Below are 18,366 nucleotides of genomic sequence, written 5' to 3'. Positions count from 1 at the left end.
CTCACTCATAGGATGTGAATCCTGGCTTCTCACTCTGTTATTTCCTTATTTTACATCATGTATTTTGGTTAATTTATATTCAGTCCCCACATCTGTGTTTGACCTCAAACCTTCTACATTTTTTAGAGATTGTGCGAGCAGTGTGGGAAAGGTCACCTACTACCCAACATGGTAGCAGGTATGTGTAGAACGTTGCCATGTACATATACAGTGGTGGTACCTGACCAAACACAGATTGCACTATTGATGCCCAAGATGTCATCTCCCAACACATGCCAAGGGTTAGGTCCATTTGGGGGTCTGGCCATCACCTGGTGACCCTTGCTGTGACTTGTCAGTACTCCTGGGGGTAGCACTTGTTTGGAGCAGGCACCATTGTGGTGGATATTTGGTGTCACGAAATTTGCCAAAGTTACCAACTAGTGGCTTTGAGGACTTGGCACTCTCTTCAGACAGACCACAACTCAGTGCCGACTGTTATGACTGTAGGAATTTGCTTCCTTGGTAACACCATGGGAAGAAAACAAAACCAAGCAACTTGCACACAGTCATTTCCCTCAGTTCCTGGTTTTCACCTGAACAGATATAGGGTCTTTTCTCCCTATTAAACCAGTGTTTTTTGTGGAAAGTATTGAAAACGTATTTGGCAAATTCTTTTCCCCTGGTGATATACGTTTTACCATCACACCCCATAAGAACCTTGACATGGGACAGGGATTAATTTTTCACCAGGACCTAATGCTGCAGATGGATGAAGGACTACATGAACACTTGGAAAGATGAAGGATTGAGTTCGTACGTCGTGTACATCGAGGCACATCAGGCTATAAGATAGACACTGGTGCTTTCATCCTCGCTTTTGAGGAGGATTCACTTCCAGAAAGTGTCAAAAACTGTGTGTTACCATTCTGACGTGAAGCCATATTTCCCACCCCCATTGCAGTGTTTTAAATGCCAGGGTTTCAGGTATATGCGTTCCCGGTGTACAACCGACCCAGTTTGTGGAGACTGTTGTTGAACATTTCACGAAAATTTACCGTGTGTACTACCAGCTGCCTGTGTCAGTTGTGGGATCAACTATCTTCCCAGTTTCCAAAGTGTGCTAATGTAAAAGTGAAGTTTGGAAGGTAGGAGATGAGATACTGGCGGAATTAAAGCTGTGAGGACGGTGCGTGAGTCGTGCTAGGGTAGCTCAGTTGGTAGAGCACTTGCCCGCGAAAGGCAAAGGTCCCGAGTTCGAGTCTCGGTCCAGCACTCTGTTTTAATCTGCCAGGAAGTTTCGTATCAGCCCACACTCCGCTGTGGAGTGAAAATTTCATTCTAGAAACATCCCCCAGGCTGTGGCTAAGCCATGTCTCCGCAATATCCTTTCTTCCAGTAGTGCTAGTTCTGCAAGGTTGGCAGGAGAGCTTCTGTGAAGTTTGGAAGGTAGGAGACAAGGTACTGGCGGAATTAAAGCTGTGAGGATGGGGCATGAGTTGTGCTTGGGTAGCTCAGTTGGTAGAGCACTTGCCCGTGAAAGGCAAAGGTCCTGAGTTCAAGTCTCGGTCTGGCACACAGTTTTAATCTGCCAGGATGTTTCATATCAGTGCACACTCTGCTGTAGAGTGAAAATTTCATTCTGTGCTAATGTACTCAAGAAACACAAAATCCAGGAACTGAAGATTGCAGATTGCCTCTTGAATTCTGAAGCTCAAAAAATACCATCAACATCATCCAGTCTCAGTGATACCAACCTTTTCCACTACACTACTGTCACTGGGTTGTCAGCAGTACCTAGTGTAGTGACTCCCTTAGTGTCGACATCTGGCTGTCACACAAAAAAAAAACTTGACAATAGCTCTCCCCTGCCTGACCTTGTGGTTCCCCTGGCACCGTCTTATGTAACCACTATAAGCACTCAGCCAGAGAAGCAGCACCCTCCTCCAGCACCTGCCAGTGAAGAGACTCCCTCTCAGGAACCCTCTCCTCAGAAATCCACAGGTCGACCCGATGCCAGCCAGTGGCTGAAAGGAGGGCAGACTGTGGGTCCCAGGACTGCCCACTCTCCTTCCAGCCCACTCTTCTTCCATTCATACGCCCTCAGTAGATAAGCCCTCACAGGAATTTTGACACTAAAAAGTTATGAAAGAGAAGAAGAAATCTTGGTAGAAGGCTACTTTCATGGTCACTGCAAAAATTTGTTTGTCTTACAAATCTGTTTTTCAATGTTGTAAGCACTTCTTACATTTTACATTGCTATTATTAAACAGTATTAAATCACAATTATTACTCACATCATTTTTTGCTCCTGACTGTCATTCACCCTTTCCCAGCTCTTCCTCCTAACCGCAGCTCCTCTCTTCCTTCACTAACTTCACTTGCTACGCCTGACACAGCCCCTCACCTACATCGAGCAGCAGTACTGGCACAAGGCAGGGACTGAGAGAGGGAGGGACTTAGCGGGAGGGAGGGGGAGGGGAGAACGAGAGGAGAGAGTGTTAAGTTTCATTACTGATGTCTGTTTGGTCATATATATGATGTGTTTCTTTTCTGTGATTATGTTTTGAATTTGGAAGTTTTCTTGTAGTTTTAGGGTTTTTTTCCTCAGTTTCATAACTCTTAGACTTGTTTCTATTGTGGTTGGAGGCTAGGTTTTCTTGTCAGAGGTGTTCCTGCAAATGCTGAATGATTGGTGTAACTTCCATGCCCATTATGTCCTTTATATTTGTTTCAGATGTTCTTCTTGTCTGCCCTGTGTACAGAACATCACAGTTGTTACACTGGAGTTGATAAATGCCCAATTTTTATATGTATTTGTGTGTGTGTGTGTGTGTGTGTGTGTGTGTGTGTGTGTGTGTGAGAGAGAGATAGAGAGAGAGAGAGAGAGAGAGAGAGAGAGCGCTCATACACATAATTGCTCTGAGTAACCAGAAGTCACCCATTGGGATTTTTTGTGATCTCTCAAAGGCTTTTGATTGTGTAAATCGTGGAATACTTCTAGATAAGCTCAAGTTCTGTGGTGTGAATGGGACAGTGCTCAAATGGTTTAAATCATACCTAACTGGAAGAGTGCTGCAGAAAGTTGAAATAAGCAGTTCACATAATATGCAAAAAAAAAACCTGGTGATTTCTCAAACTGGGGAACAATCAAGAATGGGGTGCCGCAATGTTCGGTCTTGGGTCCTCTGCTGTTCTTAATATATATTAATGACTTGCCATTCTATATTCACGATGATGCAAAGCTGGTACTTTTTGCCGATGATACAAGTATAACTATCACACTCAACAGACAAGAATTAACTGGTGAAATTGTAAACGATGTTTTTCAGAAAATCATTAAGTGGTTCTCTGCAAATGGGCTCTCATTAAACTCTGACAAAACACAGTATATACAGTTCCACACAGTAAATGGAATGACACCATTAATAAATATAGACTTCGATCAGAAATCGGTAGCTAAGGTAGAATATTCAAAATTTCTAGGTGTATGCATTGATGAGGGGTTGAACTGGAAAAAACACTGAGGATCTGCTGAAACGTTTGAGTTCAGCTACTTATGCTATTAGTGTTATTGCAAAATTTTGGTGATATACATCTCAAAAAATTAGCTTACCATGCCTATTTTCATTCTCTGCTTTCGTATGGCATCATATTCTGGGGTAACTCATCATTGAGTAAAAGAGTGTTCATTGCACAAAAGCGTGTAATCAGAATAATTGCTGGAGCTCATCCAAGATCATCCTGCAGATACTTATCTAAAGAGCTAGAGATCTTCACTGTAGCCTCACAATATATATATTCACTTATGAAATTTGTTATTAACAATCTGAACGAATTCAAAAGTAATAGCAGTGTACATGGCTACAACACTAGGAGAATGGATGATCTTCACTACTCAAGGTTAAATCTAACTTTGGCTCAGAAGGGGGTAAATTATGCAGCCACAAAGTCTTTGTTCATTAACCTAATAGTATCAAAAGTCTGACAGATAGCCATATAGCATTTAAAAGGAAATTAAAAGAATTTCTTAATGGCAACTCCTTCTACTCATTATATATATTTTTGGATATAGTAAGTGGGTAATTTCCCCAACCACCACACAAAAAAAAAAAGTGTCATGTAATATTTTTGTGTAATGTATCATCTTGTATAGACACCTTTTATTAACCTGACACGTTCCACATCATTACAAAGTGTCGTATTCAAGATCTATGGAACAAGTACTAACCTAATCTAATCAAGTTTTAAGAGTGTAGGCGATATGATAGGCTGTAATGTTAAGACATAACTGACACCGAAGTGATTTCATGGAAAGAAGGAATACAGAGGTCCCACATAGGGGGAGGCATTGTGGTAAACTTCAGTCTCTCTGAGATTGATCCCACACATGCCAAGGCCAGTAACAGAGAGCTGAGCTGCCTCCCAAGTCTGCAGTAAAACTCATCCAATCTGATTAGGGAAAGCTCATAAGTCACCTGTGACACACCATACCATTAGTGCTGACACCACAGAATCAACACTGGCAGTATGGCATGTGGCCCTTAACTCCCACAGCCCCAGCCTAGGATGAAGGATCTTAAATATTGAGTACTTAATAATAATTATATATTGTACACTCCTCCTCTGTCACAAAGATCCATGTGACTTTGTGATTTTGTTCTGATAGTGGGCTTATAACTGATGCAGGGATTATTAAAGATGAAGGAACATTTGACGATGTTACATTCACAATATGCAGTTCGTGAAGGGCATGAAAGCAACAATAACAGTAACATTTAGTGACTGGCTTGCAGATGAGCAATAGCTGTGGCTTGCAGTGCGATGGAGGCAGTAGACAAGACTGAGTAGCCACCGGGCTGTTACTTGTAGATTTGTGAAAGTGTACTGAAACTGTTATGACTCATATGAACATCGTGACTGGGGAATTACTGCATTATAACCCTACAGAGAGCACTATGGAACATTATGATTTAAAAAACCTTTGTTAATACCATGAAGTTAGAAGTTATCAGTAATTACTCTGGTTTTTACTTTTCTTTTTTCTTTTTTTTTCTTTTTTTTTTTTTAGAAGGAAGTGGCAACATATTATTCTGTTAACAATAACAAAATTAAAGTTAAATAGTTTATGTAAGGCATGCTGAAAAGTAAAGCACCCAAATTGAAATAAAACAAATGTTATTAACATACTACAGCTTTATTCTTCATGTCTACATATTTTCAGCTTTCTGCCACTATATGGCTCTGAACTGTAGAGTGCAACATTGTGGTGTGTTATGTAATTATGTCAGTGTGTGAGAAATGGAAAGCAAGAATTCAAAGAGTTCATCCACACATGGACCACCCTCTTTTTCAACCAGACCATACACGAACACTACAACATCTGCAACAAACTGTCACCTTTGAGTCATTGTCATTAATTATCCTGCGTACCACCCTGACTTGGCCCCATCCAATTTTCATCTGTTTCCAAAACTTAAAGAACACCTTTGGCCAGCCACTGTGGCCAAGTGGTTCTAGGTGCTTCAGTCTGGAACTGCGTGACTGCTACGGTCACAGGTTTGAATCCTGCCTAGGGCATATATGTGTGTGATGTCCTTAGGTTAGTTAGGTTTAAGTAGTTCTAACTTCTAGGGGACTGATGACCTCAGATGTTAAGTCCCATAGTGCTCAAAGCAATTTGAACCAATTGGAACACCTTTAAGGACTCCACTTTGGCAGTGATTAAGCAGTGCAAGCAGAGATGAGGTTGTGGTTCCATCAACAAAGTCAAATTCTACAATGACAGTATTAACAAACTGATCTATTGTTGGGAGAAATGTGTTCATCACCAGGGTGACTATCTTGAGAAATAAATATGCAGACATGAAGAGTAAAGATGTAGGATGTCAATAAAGTTATTTTATTTAAAATTTGTAAAAATTTTCACATAAGAAATTCAGATGCATTTCTTTTTTAGCAAGCCCTTGTATATCTTTCTGGGAATTTTGAGAAGTTATTGTGAGCTAAATCTATTTAATTCATCATAATGTGGCACACTGTTGTCAGACTCAATCATGAGACAAAATAAGAATTATGTAGAATTTATTTCTTCAGTGATGGGGCATTGTAGCAGAGCAGATGTTTGCAAAAATAAAACTCTACAGCTAGACCAATGTTAACATGAATATGAAATTAGTAGAACATTTGTCCTGTATGCAAGCATTATGTGTAGTCAACATCCCAGATGGTAAATTTAATGTACCAGGAACATAATAACACTCATGAATGAGGGAGAACTGGGAGAAGTAGATAAGATAATGCTAGCTTAGATGTCTTCCATACAATGGATGTTATTTGAAGTGTACTGGTCTCTCAAATGGATAACCAGCGAAGTGGCACAATGTGCATCCAAGTAATGCAGTACAATTTGTTCTTTAATGCAGATAAGCATACATTAGGGAATAAAGTCCCAACACAAAGTATTCATTTATAAAACTTTAGCTTAAGCTATAACAACATCTATAACATATATAAGCAATTTACACATATGTAAGGATCAACAATTTTGGAGTAATCATACACAGATACACACCAGTATCTGCTGAATCCTGAGGGCTATAATTTTCGTCTGTATGTGGATTAGGCATGGCAGCAGCAGGAGATGGGGTATCTTTCGTTCTACACTTATTCAGATATTCCTATGATTAATAAAGTTGTGATTGTAAATGACATAAATTGGGTAAAGTATTTTGTTATGAAAATACAACTCTGTGGTATAGGAACTGAGAGTTGCTCCTTCTGTTGGATAATAACTGTTCCAAAAAAGTAATTAATTCATTAGTAGAATTAAGCAGTTCCAGCAACAGGTCAAGATGTTATATGGGAATGAGGACATATAACAAGAAAGTTAAATGATATGCAGAAAATGTCTGAAAATTAAATAAGAGTGGCCCCACAGTAGGTCATACATCAATGTACAAAGCAGATGTGATCAACACAATATAAATATAGGAACTATGGATTTTGGGTTCGCAATAAGCACATTTTTTTAAAAAGGAAGTAGCTATACTATAGCAAGGAAATGACTATGATGTAGAAGGTATTCAATGCATATGTGAAACTGCGACGGGCTAGGAAGATAGTATTGCTGGTCAGTCGGGCTATTTTTGTTTTGTGCCATAAAAAGGGATGATCTGGTTGTAATGGATAAGTCCTGAAGTCCTGTCGAAATCTATGTACTTCCCCATAAGAAGTGGAGCTGCAGATACACTGGAGCTACTCTAATACACTAGGCTTTGTTTCAGAAGACATGAAGAAATCATAAGAACACAAAAAGTGGCTGCCTATCCTCCCCACAGCAAATTGCTTTTGTTAATAGATAACAATCCCAAACTAGATTACTTCTTCCTTTTTACGAGTAAAAGATAAAGTTTAGTCTGCTCAACTCTCATTTCTCAGGACTGTCACTACTTAGGTGTCGCATGACCTCATGGCCTTTTGCCAACACCCACTAATGTGTGCTGCAAAGGTATACTACAGGGTGTTTCAAAAATGACCGGTATATTTGAAACGGCAATAAAAACTAAATGAGCAGCGATAGAAATACACCGTTTGTTGCAATATGCTTGGGACAACAGTACATTTTCAGGCAGACAAACTTTCAAAATTACAGTAGTTACAATTTTCAACAACAGATGACGCTGCGGTCTGGGAAACTCTATAGTACGATATTTTCCACATATCCACCATGCGTAGCAATAATATGGCATAGTCTCTGAATGAAATTACCCGAAACCTTTGACAACGTGTCTGGCGGAATGGCTTCACATGCAGATGAGATGTACTGCTTCAGCTGTTCAATTGTTTCTGGATTCTGGCGGTACACCTGGTCTTTCAAGTGTCCCCACAGAAAGAAGTCACAGGGGTTCATGTCTGGCGAATAGGGAGGCCAATCCACGCTGCCTCCTGTATGTTTCGGATAGCCCAAAGCAATCACACGATCATCAAAATATTCATTCAGGAAATTAAAGACGTCGGCCGTGCGATGTGGCCGGGCACCACCTTGCATAAACCACGAGGTGTTCGCAGTGTCGTCTAAGGCAGTTTGTACCGCCACAAATTCACGAAGAATGTCCAGATAGCGTGATGCAGTAATCGTTTTGGATCTGAAAAATGGGCCAATGATTCCTTTGGAAGAAATGGCGGCCCAGACCAGTACTTTTTGAGGATGCAGGGACGATGGGACTGCAACATGGGGCTTTTCGGTTCCCCATATGCGCCAGTTCTGTTTATTGACAAAGCCGTCCAGGTAAAAATAAGCTTCGTCAGTAAACCAAATGCTGCCCACATGCATATCGCCGTCATCAATCCTGCGCACTATATCGTTATCGAATGTCTCTCGTGCAGCAATGGTAGCGGCGCTGAGGGGTTGCCGCGTTTGAATTTTGTATGGATAGAGGTGTAAACTCTGGCCCATGAGACGATACGTGGACGTTGGCATCATTTGGACCGCAGCTGCAACACGGCGAACGGAAACCCGAGGCCGCTGTTGGATCACCTGCTGCACTAGCTGCGCGTTGCCCTCTGCGGTTGCCGTACGCGGTCGCCCTACCTTTGCAGCACATTCATCTGTCACGTTCCCAGTCCATTGAAATTTTTCAAACAGATCCTTTATTGTATCGCTTTTCGGTCCTTTGGTTACATTAAACCTCCGTTGAAAACTTCGTCTTGTTGCAACAACACTGTGTTCTAGGCGGTGGAATTCCAACACCAGAAAAATCCTCTGTTCTAGGGAATAAACCATGTTGTCTACAGCACAGTTGCACGTTGTGAACAGCACACGCTTACAGCAGAAAGACGACGTACAGAATGGCGCACCCACAGACTGCGTTTTCTTCTATATCTTTCACATCACTTGCAGCGCCATCTGTTGTTGAAAATTGTAACTACTGTAATTTTGAAAGTTTGTCCGCCTGAAAATGTACTGTTGTCCCAAGCATATTGCAACAAACGGTGTAATTCTATCGCTGCTCGTTTAGTTTTTATTGCCGTTTCAAATATACCGGTCATTTTTGAAACACCCTGTACATGCTGTTGAACTCTACACTTATACACGTACTAAGGTAAAGGTATTCATTGTATCAGCCATTATGTGCCAAAGCTAACACTAGTGGTCTCTCCTATTACTGGCATCACACGTAAAAGGAAAACATTAGAACACATTACCATACTTAACTTTATCAATTAGAAGGCAATCAACCACATTTGTAACTTCTCGTTCAGTACCCTTAAAAAACAAGGGAAGAAGTGAATAGCAAAGTGAATTTAATTTTGTGTATCTAAATCCTTATATATATTTAATTATAATTAAAGAAATACATAATTACATAAATACTCCTGGCAGCTTGTAATAATTGTCTTAATCTATTTACTCTTGTACGTGGTTGTTGTTCAGCCCATGGAACAAAGCTGATATGGAAGTACTGTTCTTAAATCATACCCATGCCTACCAGTACGTTGCTGACTAGGGCATGATTTTGGGATGTGCAGCTGGCCTTTACGGTTGTGGGGCACAGCATTGGCTGATTTCTACCATGTTATCCCAGGTAAAGTTGCAGCCAGCCAAAGTGAACCACAACTACTCAGTCTGGGAGCTGTAATTCTGCATTTACAGGTGATGTTAAGCATATTATTTGGTAGGAGCCTTCCCAGAGAGGTGTTAACTTTTTAGTTTTGCCCTTTTTATAGCCAGATTCCTGAGCAACACCCATTGTTCAGGTTGATAATCAGGAATACCCGCATTCTTTTAACTTTGTTTAACTTGCCTAGTAACAGCAGTGGTACTGTTTCCAGACAGTTTTCAAGTGTCAGGAAAGATGTTGTATGGCTGTTGCCTTAACATCAGGTGGCAGCTTATCTAGTTCAAGTGGTGAACACATTTTGCGTACGTGTACAATCTCAAAAGGAGTGAAGCCAATTGATTCATGCACTTTCATGTTATAAGAGAACAGGATGAACGGAAGCAATCTGTCCCATTGTGTATGGCTTTCCTTCACTTCATACAGCAGCTTTTTGAGAATGGACATATGGACACACACAACACAGCCATTACTTTTTGGATGTAAGAGATTGTGCACGACTCCTTTGTTTTTAATAATATGCAAACGTGCATGAAGAGAGATGGAAAGAAGTTACTCTCTTAGTCTGTTATGATCGCTTCAGTGCTGAAATTGGGAATGGTCCCACAATTTTGAGGGCAACCAATTCAAATGGTTCAGTGGTCTCTGGAAGATCTTTAAGGGGAATTGTTGGTTTTACATATTGTGCCCTTTGCACACATGGTAAACAAGACCGTACATAACTTGCAATGTCCCACTTATGAGTAGGCCTTCAGAACTGCAAGGCTATTCATGCATTGATTACTGTCTTATCGTAGGGACTTGCTTGTATACTATAATGTGGCTGCTGCAAAATTCTTATGTTAAGGGATTTCAGAATAACCAGCCAATTTCCCTGTGGTATTTTACAATAAAAGATTTTATTAACAACCATGAAGTCCAAAGATGCTGCAGGTTGCTTGCATTCTTCGTCCTCTTGCTGTCCTTTCTCTGGTTCAGCAACCAGGCCTTCATCAGCCTGTTATTATACTGAACTTTTTTGACTCAAGTGGTTGATATTTTGATGGAGCTCTCCTGGTTTGTGCCTCACTGAGTAAATGCATTTGCTCAGCTTAAGGGTCCATCTAGTTGATCTGCTACTAGTGTCCTTGAGTCACAACTACCACATCAAGGTTGTTGCGTATACCTGTAATGGGATTTTAAAAAAAACCACTTGCAGACCAAAAAAAATGTGAACACCGCAAACAAGCAGAAACATGCACACATCATAAACATCACATACTGAAAACTTAATGATGAAGAAACATAACTAATACAATGAGGTTTAAACCATGGAAGTAAATGAACATTACATAGGACATTTAATTATAGACCCTGAAAATATACTATTTCAAGAACAGAGGAGGGACGCAAGCACCATAAACATAGGTCTAACAAAAGAATTAATACTTAGAGAAACTAAAAATATCATAGGTACAAGACATAAACTCAACAAAATGAGAGAGGTAACCACAGATTCTAAAACTCTGAATACCATAAGGGAGAAAATGCACATAATAAACCTAATCGCTATTGAGCTGTCCAAGGTGACAAATAATAATACAGTAACAAAATATTTTGAGTAACAATTGTAGTCTAATACTATTTAACAGCTGTAATGTAAAACATGAGAAATGTTTATGATATTGACAAACACATTTGTAAGAAAAACCAAGTTGTTACAATGACCACTGAAGATTCATTGAAATAAAGCAAAACACATATGGTCTAAATAAGACTTTTATGGCAGTTTCAGAAAATGGTATATAACCTATATCATTTGTTTAACTGCAAATGCGAAAAAAATGGGTCCTAACAATCAAAAAGATGATACAAATGTAGTAAACCTTGTGTATGTATAGAAACAGAATATGTGTTCCCAGAATGAGTAACCACTCTGCAGTAGAGTATTCATTGGCAGGTTAAAACTGTGTGCTGGACCGGATGCAGGAAAGTGATCTATTGAGTGAACTACCCAAGCATGACTCACAAGTTGTCCACATAGTTTTAATTTTGCCAGTATCTGATCTTCTACCTTCCAAACCTCATTCTGGAAACATCCCCCAGCCTGTGGCTAACCCATATCCCGACAATATCTTTTCTCGTAGGAGTGCTAGTTGAGCAAGTTTTGCAGGAGAACTTCTGTGAAACAGATTCCAGTTGCATGAAGCTAAAATAGGTATCTGTCATGTAAATATATTTCCACAAAAAGTGGACCAAGCTCTATTATTAGGTGTAACTGCAACTGAATAATATTCCAACATTTGATTTTGCTGATGAGTGCCCAACATGTCATTATTGTAGTTTATCATTTATTAGAGTTCAAGAATGCTCCACTGTTTCTATTACAAATTTCAATCATTCTCGCATGATATGTATTAGAAGTGGTGATGATGTTATCTTTGTCTTTGCATGTGCAAACAGCAAAATTGTCAGTCATTGTCACTCATGAGATATTTTTTTCAGTTTCATGCAACTAACTCTTTAGCTCTACCCACCTCCATAGCTGAAAGCTGTGAAGCACTCTTTTTGATGGTGTTTGACATGAAGGTAACTTTTTCAAATCCTACTGTGAAGAAATTTCCACAACCAATATTTGACTGTGAAATGGAAGAGAGGTACTAATGTAAAGTTCATAATCACTAGGCTTTGTGCTAATATTCTGGATTAAATTCCATAACTGTGAATAGTTTCTCATGAAGTGAGGGCATGTGGTGCTGTCAATCATGATGCACCTGTCAAATGAGGTGAGTTATGTGGCAGCGTAGGACTCATCCTGTCCCATCTCTCATCGTTGTAAAACACAAATGTGACACTACACAAGACACACAAACTTCACAGGCATCTACACTCTACAAATAGACTTAAGATGCAATTCTCATACTCTGCATGGAAACGGGTTTGTAGTCTGGAATACAATAATTACTCATAAAACTACTGAAACAATCCAGAACTGATTTAATTTTGTAGAGCTCATCACTGGGTTGCAGTGTGTTGTTGGAGAAATGAATATATTTCAATAGCAGATGAAATTTGATTCTGCCTGTAACAGGTTGCCACAATGGGACCTTATGAAAATGATTTTTACTCCATTGAAGTTCTATGATTACGAAAAAAATAACATGAGAAATAAAAGCTGCAGAAATACACAGCAGGCCATTAAAACTGCAACACCACGAAGGACAGCAAGTAATAAAATTTCAGTTATTGTGGGTTTACTGTATAGCGGGCAGTGTGTGTGATTAAATTTGTAAATGATTTGAGAGTGCCCAGGGTGAGAAATTTAGCACTTAGAGCTGCCACCACTGGAAGCAACTATGGCTCTATCCCAGCTGGGTATTGAGTGGAACTGAGCTTGGACACAGTACAGTACTCCAAGCTGTTTCTGCTCTGTGATGGAGTTCACATCAATCATACTGGCTGACAGGTGGGACATGCTAATCCCTTACCAAGCACAACCAAATGTTTTCAATAGCTGTGAGATCTGGAGAATTTGCTGGTCAGGACAACAGGTACACGTCCTCTGTATTGAGGTAGATTAGGACAGCACAGGCGACGTGCATTCTTCTGTTATCTCATTGTAAGTTTTCAGCACAGAGAGATTGTATACAGAGCATAGCTACTAGTCTTAACATGTCGAAATGTAACAAACACCTGCTATCCAAATTAACAAATCAGATGTGATAGTGTCGAGTACCCAGGCACCCATACCATCACATCAGGCACTGGGCCAGTACAAAAGTGACAAATTTGATTGGAACTTCCTCAGAACTTCTTCTCGTGGATACATCTGTCATGATGCTACATGGGAAACTGGAATTTGTCTGAAAAGATGACATGGTGTCACTTCTATATCTGGTGCTGTCGGTGTGCCTCTCTCTCTCTCTGCTGCCATCTCTAATGAAGCTGCAACAGTGAACATCATGTCAACATCCCATGGTGCGCCGGGGGTGCTGATACATGTAAATGTATCTGTCATTGAGTACTAGGTGTGTACAATCCTTTTGAGTCCACCAATGCCATATTCGCATACCAGTGATGGGATGTTGACCAATGGGAGCAACAATATTGTGGAACAATAAACCACAGTCTTGATAGGCCTTGTCTTGCCACTGTCAATTTCCTACACATGCTGGTAGATGTTCCTACTTCGTTCAGCTAAATAAGTGAAGAAAAAATCAATAAGTCTATTGATACCAAAAGTTTCGAAGTCTTATTTCCATTGAGCCTCATAATCAAACCTAATTACTGGTGTAGCTAGAGAAATAACACGTAATACAGCATCATAATTTGTGGTGCCTGCCATTAGGTTGACCTCATCATCACCTTCGTTGAATCCGTTGGCAAAGTGTGAATCCTCACTTAAATGTTCACTGAAAAATGATTTGAAAATACTTCTATCAGTAGGGAATACACTCCTACATTACTGGCCATTAAAACTGCCACACCAAGAGGAAATGCAGATGATAAACGGGTATTCATTGGACAAATATATTATACTAGAACTGACATGTGATTACATTTTCACGCAATTTGGGTGCATAGATCCTGAGAAATCAGTACCCGGAACAACCACCTCTGGCTGTAATAACGACCTTGATATGCCTGGGCATTGAGTCAAACAGAGCTTGGATGGCGTGTACATGTACAGCTTCCCATGCAGCTTCAACATGATACCACAGTTCATCAAGAGTAGTGATTGGCGTATTGTGACGAGGCAGTTACTCGGCCACCATTGACCAGACGTTTTCAATTGGTGAGAGATCTGGAGAATGTGCTGGCCAGGGCAGCAGTCGAACATTTTCTGTATCCAGAAAGGCCCGTACAGGACCTGCGACCTGCAACATGCAGTCGAGCATAATCCTGCTGAAATGTAGGGTTTCACAGGGATCGAATGAAGGGTAGAGCTATGGGTCGTAACACATCTGAAATGTAACTTCCACTGTTCAAAGTGCCGTCATTGCGAACAAGATGTGAGTGAGACGTGTAACCAATGGCACCCCATACCATCACGCCGGGTGATACGCCAGTGTGGCGATGACGAATACACGCTTCCAATGTGCGTTCACCACGATGTCGCCAAACACGAATGCTGTAAACAGAACCTGGATTCATCCGATAAAATGACGTTTTGCCATTCATGCACCCAGGTTCGTCGTTGAGTACACCATTGCAGGCGCTCCTGTCTGTGATGCAGTGTCAAGGGTAACCGCAGCCACGGTCTCCGAGCTGGTAGTCCATGCTGCTGCAAACGTCGTCGAACTGTTCGTGCAGATGGTTGTTGTCTTGCAAACGTCCCCATCTGTTGACTCATGGATCGAGACGTGCCTGCACGATCCGTTACAGCCGTGCAGATAAGATGCCTGTCATCTCGACTGCTAGTGATACAAGGCCATTGGGATCCAGCACGGCGTTCCGTATTACCCTCCTGAACCCACCGATTCCATATTCTGCTAACAATCATTGGATCTCGACCACTGCGAGTGACAATGTCGCGATACGATAAACCGTAATCGTGATAGGCTACAATCCGAACTTTATCAAAGCTGCATTTCTGCTCATTACACGAGGCATCACAATAACGTTTCACCAGGCAACGCCGGTCAACTGCTGTTTGTGTTTGAGAAATCGGTTATAAACTTTCCTCATGTCAGCACGTTGTAGGTGTCACCACCGTCGCCAACCTTGTGTGAATGCTCTGAAAAGCTAACCATTTGCATATCGCAGCATCTTCTTCCTGTCGCGTCTATAGCATGTCATCTTTGTGGTGTAGCAATTTTAATGGCCAGTAGTGTGAATTCCTTCCAATATGATTGGTCCTCTTATTCCTAAGAATTTTAATAAGAAAAATTAACCTCATACAATGAGGGCTGAACAGCTGCTGATGTAGATGTATCAGAGACATGGATGCCATCATTGAACAGTTTTCAGGTTTGAGGTTGATTATTAACAATAAGCAGAACTCCCTATCCCACACACCAACTGTGAAATATCTTCTTCTGGAGCTGGTTCCTCTTGCATTTGACAGTTCAGAAAAGTTCCCCTATCCGTGGCAATATTAGAAATCAAAGTACGCCCATACCCTGGGAAACAAGCATAGGGGAACAAATGCAGGAATCCTGCATCGCTGTGTTAGTCAATGTTCTAGTGGAAATGGTTTGCCGTTGTCTTCCTCTGACATGATATGAAGTGTCAAGTGTGTGTCTCTGTCTTGTACATGACCGTGGTGAGTGCTTGTGCAGCACAGTGTTGATTTCTGTTATGGATTAAGGGAAGAGAGAGGGTGAAACCCAGTGCTGGCACATAGCCCACTCCTCTCGAATTGCACCAAGCGGGCTGCCAGACTTAATGTCCCTGTCTGACAGTTTGATCATTGTTAACAATGTCACATACCTTCACTTCGTGAGACACTGCAGAGAGATTTGGAATTTAATCCAGGACATTGTTGCGTATACTGGTGCTCAGGAACTTTAAGCCACCACCTCTCCTCCTCGTACTGGCCAAATAATCGCAGTGAAAATTTTTCACCTCCAGGATTTGAACTAGTGTATCTCCAAGTCGAGCACCACTGTACAGGTGTGTGTTAATGACCTTGGCTACAGAGGTGAATCCTTGGCAGTATTCCAAACCTGTATTCTCTCCCAGAATTTCTGTGATGCTCATTGTATGCAATTGTTCTTATTCTACTAACCATTACTTCACTATTCATGCCATAGCCTATCACGGACACTCTTCAGTATCCTCTTCTTCCCAAGAGTCTCCTAATCACATTTATGTGTGTGGCACACCTGTCCCCCAACTTTTGGAACACATAAAAACATTATATTTTTAATATTTTTTGTGCTTGCATTTTAACTTGTCATTTCACCTATAAAATCAAAATAATTGAAAGAGACATCCACATTATGTTTTTGCAGACTTGTATTTAAAATGTTTAGTGTTAAATGAACCACACACATTTGCAGTATATTAAATTGCTCAAAAAAAAGTTTTGTGCCACTTTATGCTTTATATAGTTTGCGTTTTGTGATCAGAAATCTCTTTCTCAATACTCATTTTGACCACAAAATTTGGTATATACAGAAGCCAGTGTAATGGATTTAAAGTAAATGTGCATTCTCACTGCAGGTCAGTGGAATACACTGTGTTTCCTATCATGAATGGGACAACGTTTAACTGTCAACACCACAGTGATGTCATCTGAACATTCAGTCACTATTGTGAGATACAAAACACTGAATTTCCACCTTGTAGGGGTTAGCTGTGGTCAACAACAGGTGATGACCACTACCTACAAATTATGGCCCATGCTTATCCTAAGAGAATGCAACAGAACTGTGTGCTGCATTTTTGAAGGCAACTGGGAGGGCTGCAACTTCCCAGACAGTAGTACACAATCAGCTCCATTTCATCAATTTGGCCTCTAGGCACACATTGTGAACAACAGTACAAACCCCAGCACCTTCTTGTGTGAAGGTGGTGGACAAGGGAATACCTGGAATAAAGCCTGGATCAGTGGTGTCAGGTTTAGAAGAATATGAAGGTGGCCAGGTACCAGTGTATGCCTTAAGCGTACAATGCAGTGGGTAATTCAGAGGCTGCACTGTATTGGTTTAGGATACTCCAACCTACCATCCAACCCCACAGTCAATATGTTGGCAATTAGCTTGTCTTTCAAGATGATAATGTGTGAATACACTACACCCACCTTGTGAACACCTGTCTCAAGGAGGCAAGAGTTAATCGTATGGAATAGCTTGTAGTATATGCTGTCATTAATCTGGCGGAATATGCCTGGGACCAGTTTATACTTACATTGTGTATTCTTTTGATCTCAGTATGGACAGACTTAGCAGTAATGTCTCAGTCACCTTGCGGACAGCATTCCAAGGTGGATCCAAGCATGTTAGAATACATGGGATGTAACAACATGGTATCAAATGTTACCCAGCAGCAGATTTTGATTTCAAATATGTGTACTTTTGACAGATTGCTCTTGCTTCAGTATATATTTTGTTTTTATTTCACGGTAAAATTATGTTTTAGCTTCATAAGGTTTGTTATTTCATTTCTTAGCCCCCTTGAACATAAATCCACACACTTTGTTAGCCATACAGCTTATGCAAAACATTATTGAGCCAGTCATTAAAGGTCTCTATCTTCTTCACATGAGAGAAAAGTGACACTAAGCATGTGGTGGATAAAAAAATTGGACTCAAAGAAGTCATGATTAGCTCAGTCAGTTTAATGAATGTTGTGTCATATTGGGAAAGAATAAGAGACAAAGAGAAAGTAGGAAAATAATATAGGGAAAGTTCTTAAAGAAAGTTAGGCGACGGGGCGTGGGAATACAGTATGAAGAGGGGCCACAAAATTGACTAAGTAGTGAATGGATTACACCTATGTGACAGTTTCAGTCTTCATTGCAGTTGAAGTGAATGCTAGTCAGGGAGGGGAAAGGGTAGTCGATGGTATGATCTAGAGAGAACTGGAATACAGCTACTGTGCACTCTTAAAGAGAGTGAATAGTAATTGTATTCTAGGTTCTCTCACAGGGAGAGGAGGAGACATGAACTGTCCCATCCCACTATGTCCCACTCAGAATTCTCCAGGGAGAAGAGTGGTGTGGGTGAAGTAACCACATTGCTCACACTGTACTCCTACCATAAATGTGCTTTGTACTATACTTGTTCTTTGTGCTTCTTAGTGAAACAAAAGTGATGCACAGAGTAATGTGTGATCAAATATT

The 18,366-nt window shown here is 40.6% G+C and overlaps 1 protein-coding gene across 1 annotated transcript in view; it reads left to right on the top strand.

Moving 5' to 3' along the window:
• LOC126471204 (KICSTOR complex protein SZT2-like) overlaps window positions 1–18,366 on the top strand; it is a 525,225-nt gene that overhangs the window by 396,436 nt on the left and 110,423 nt on the right. The gene's annotated exons all lie outside the window — the stretch shown is intronic.

Source organism: Schistocerca serialis, chromosome 3 (assembly GCF_023864345.2).
Source record: "Schistocerca serialis cubense isolate TAMUIC-IGC-003099 chromosome 3, iqSchSeri2.2, whole genome shotgun sequence".
Taxonomy (NCBI): Eukaryota; Metazoa; Arthropoda; class Insecta; order Orthoptera; family Acrididae; genus Schistocerca; species Schistocerca serialis.
Note: the sequence above shows the minus strand (reverse complement) of the source record. Positions and strands in the feature narration are given on the sequence as shown.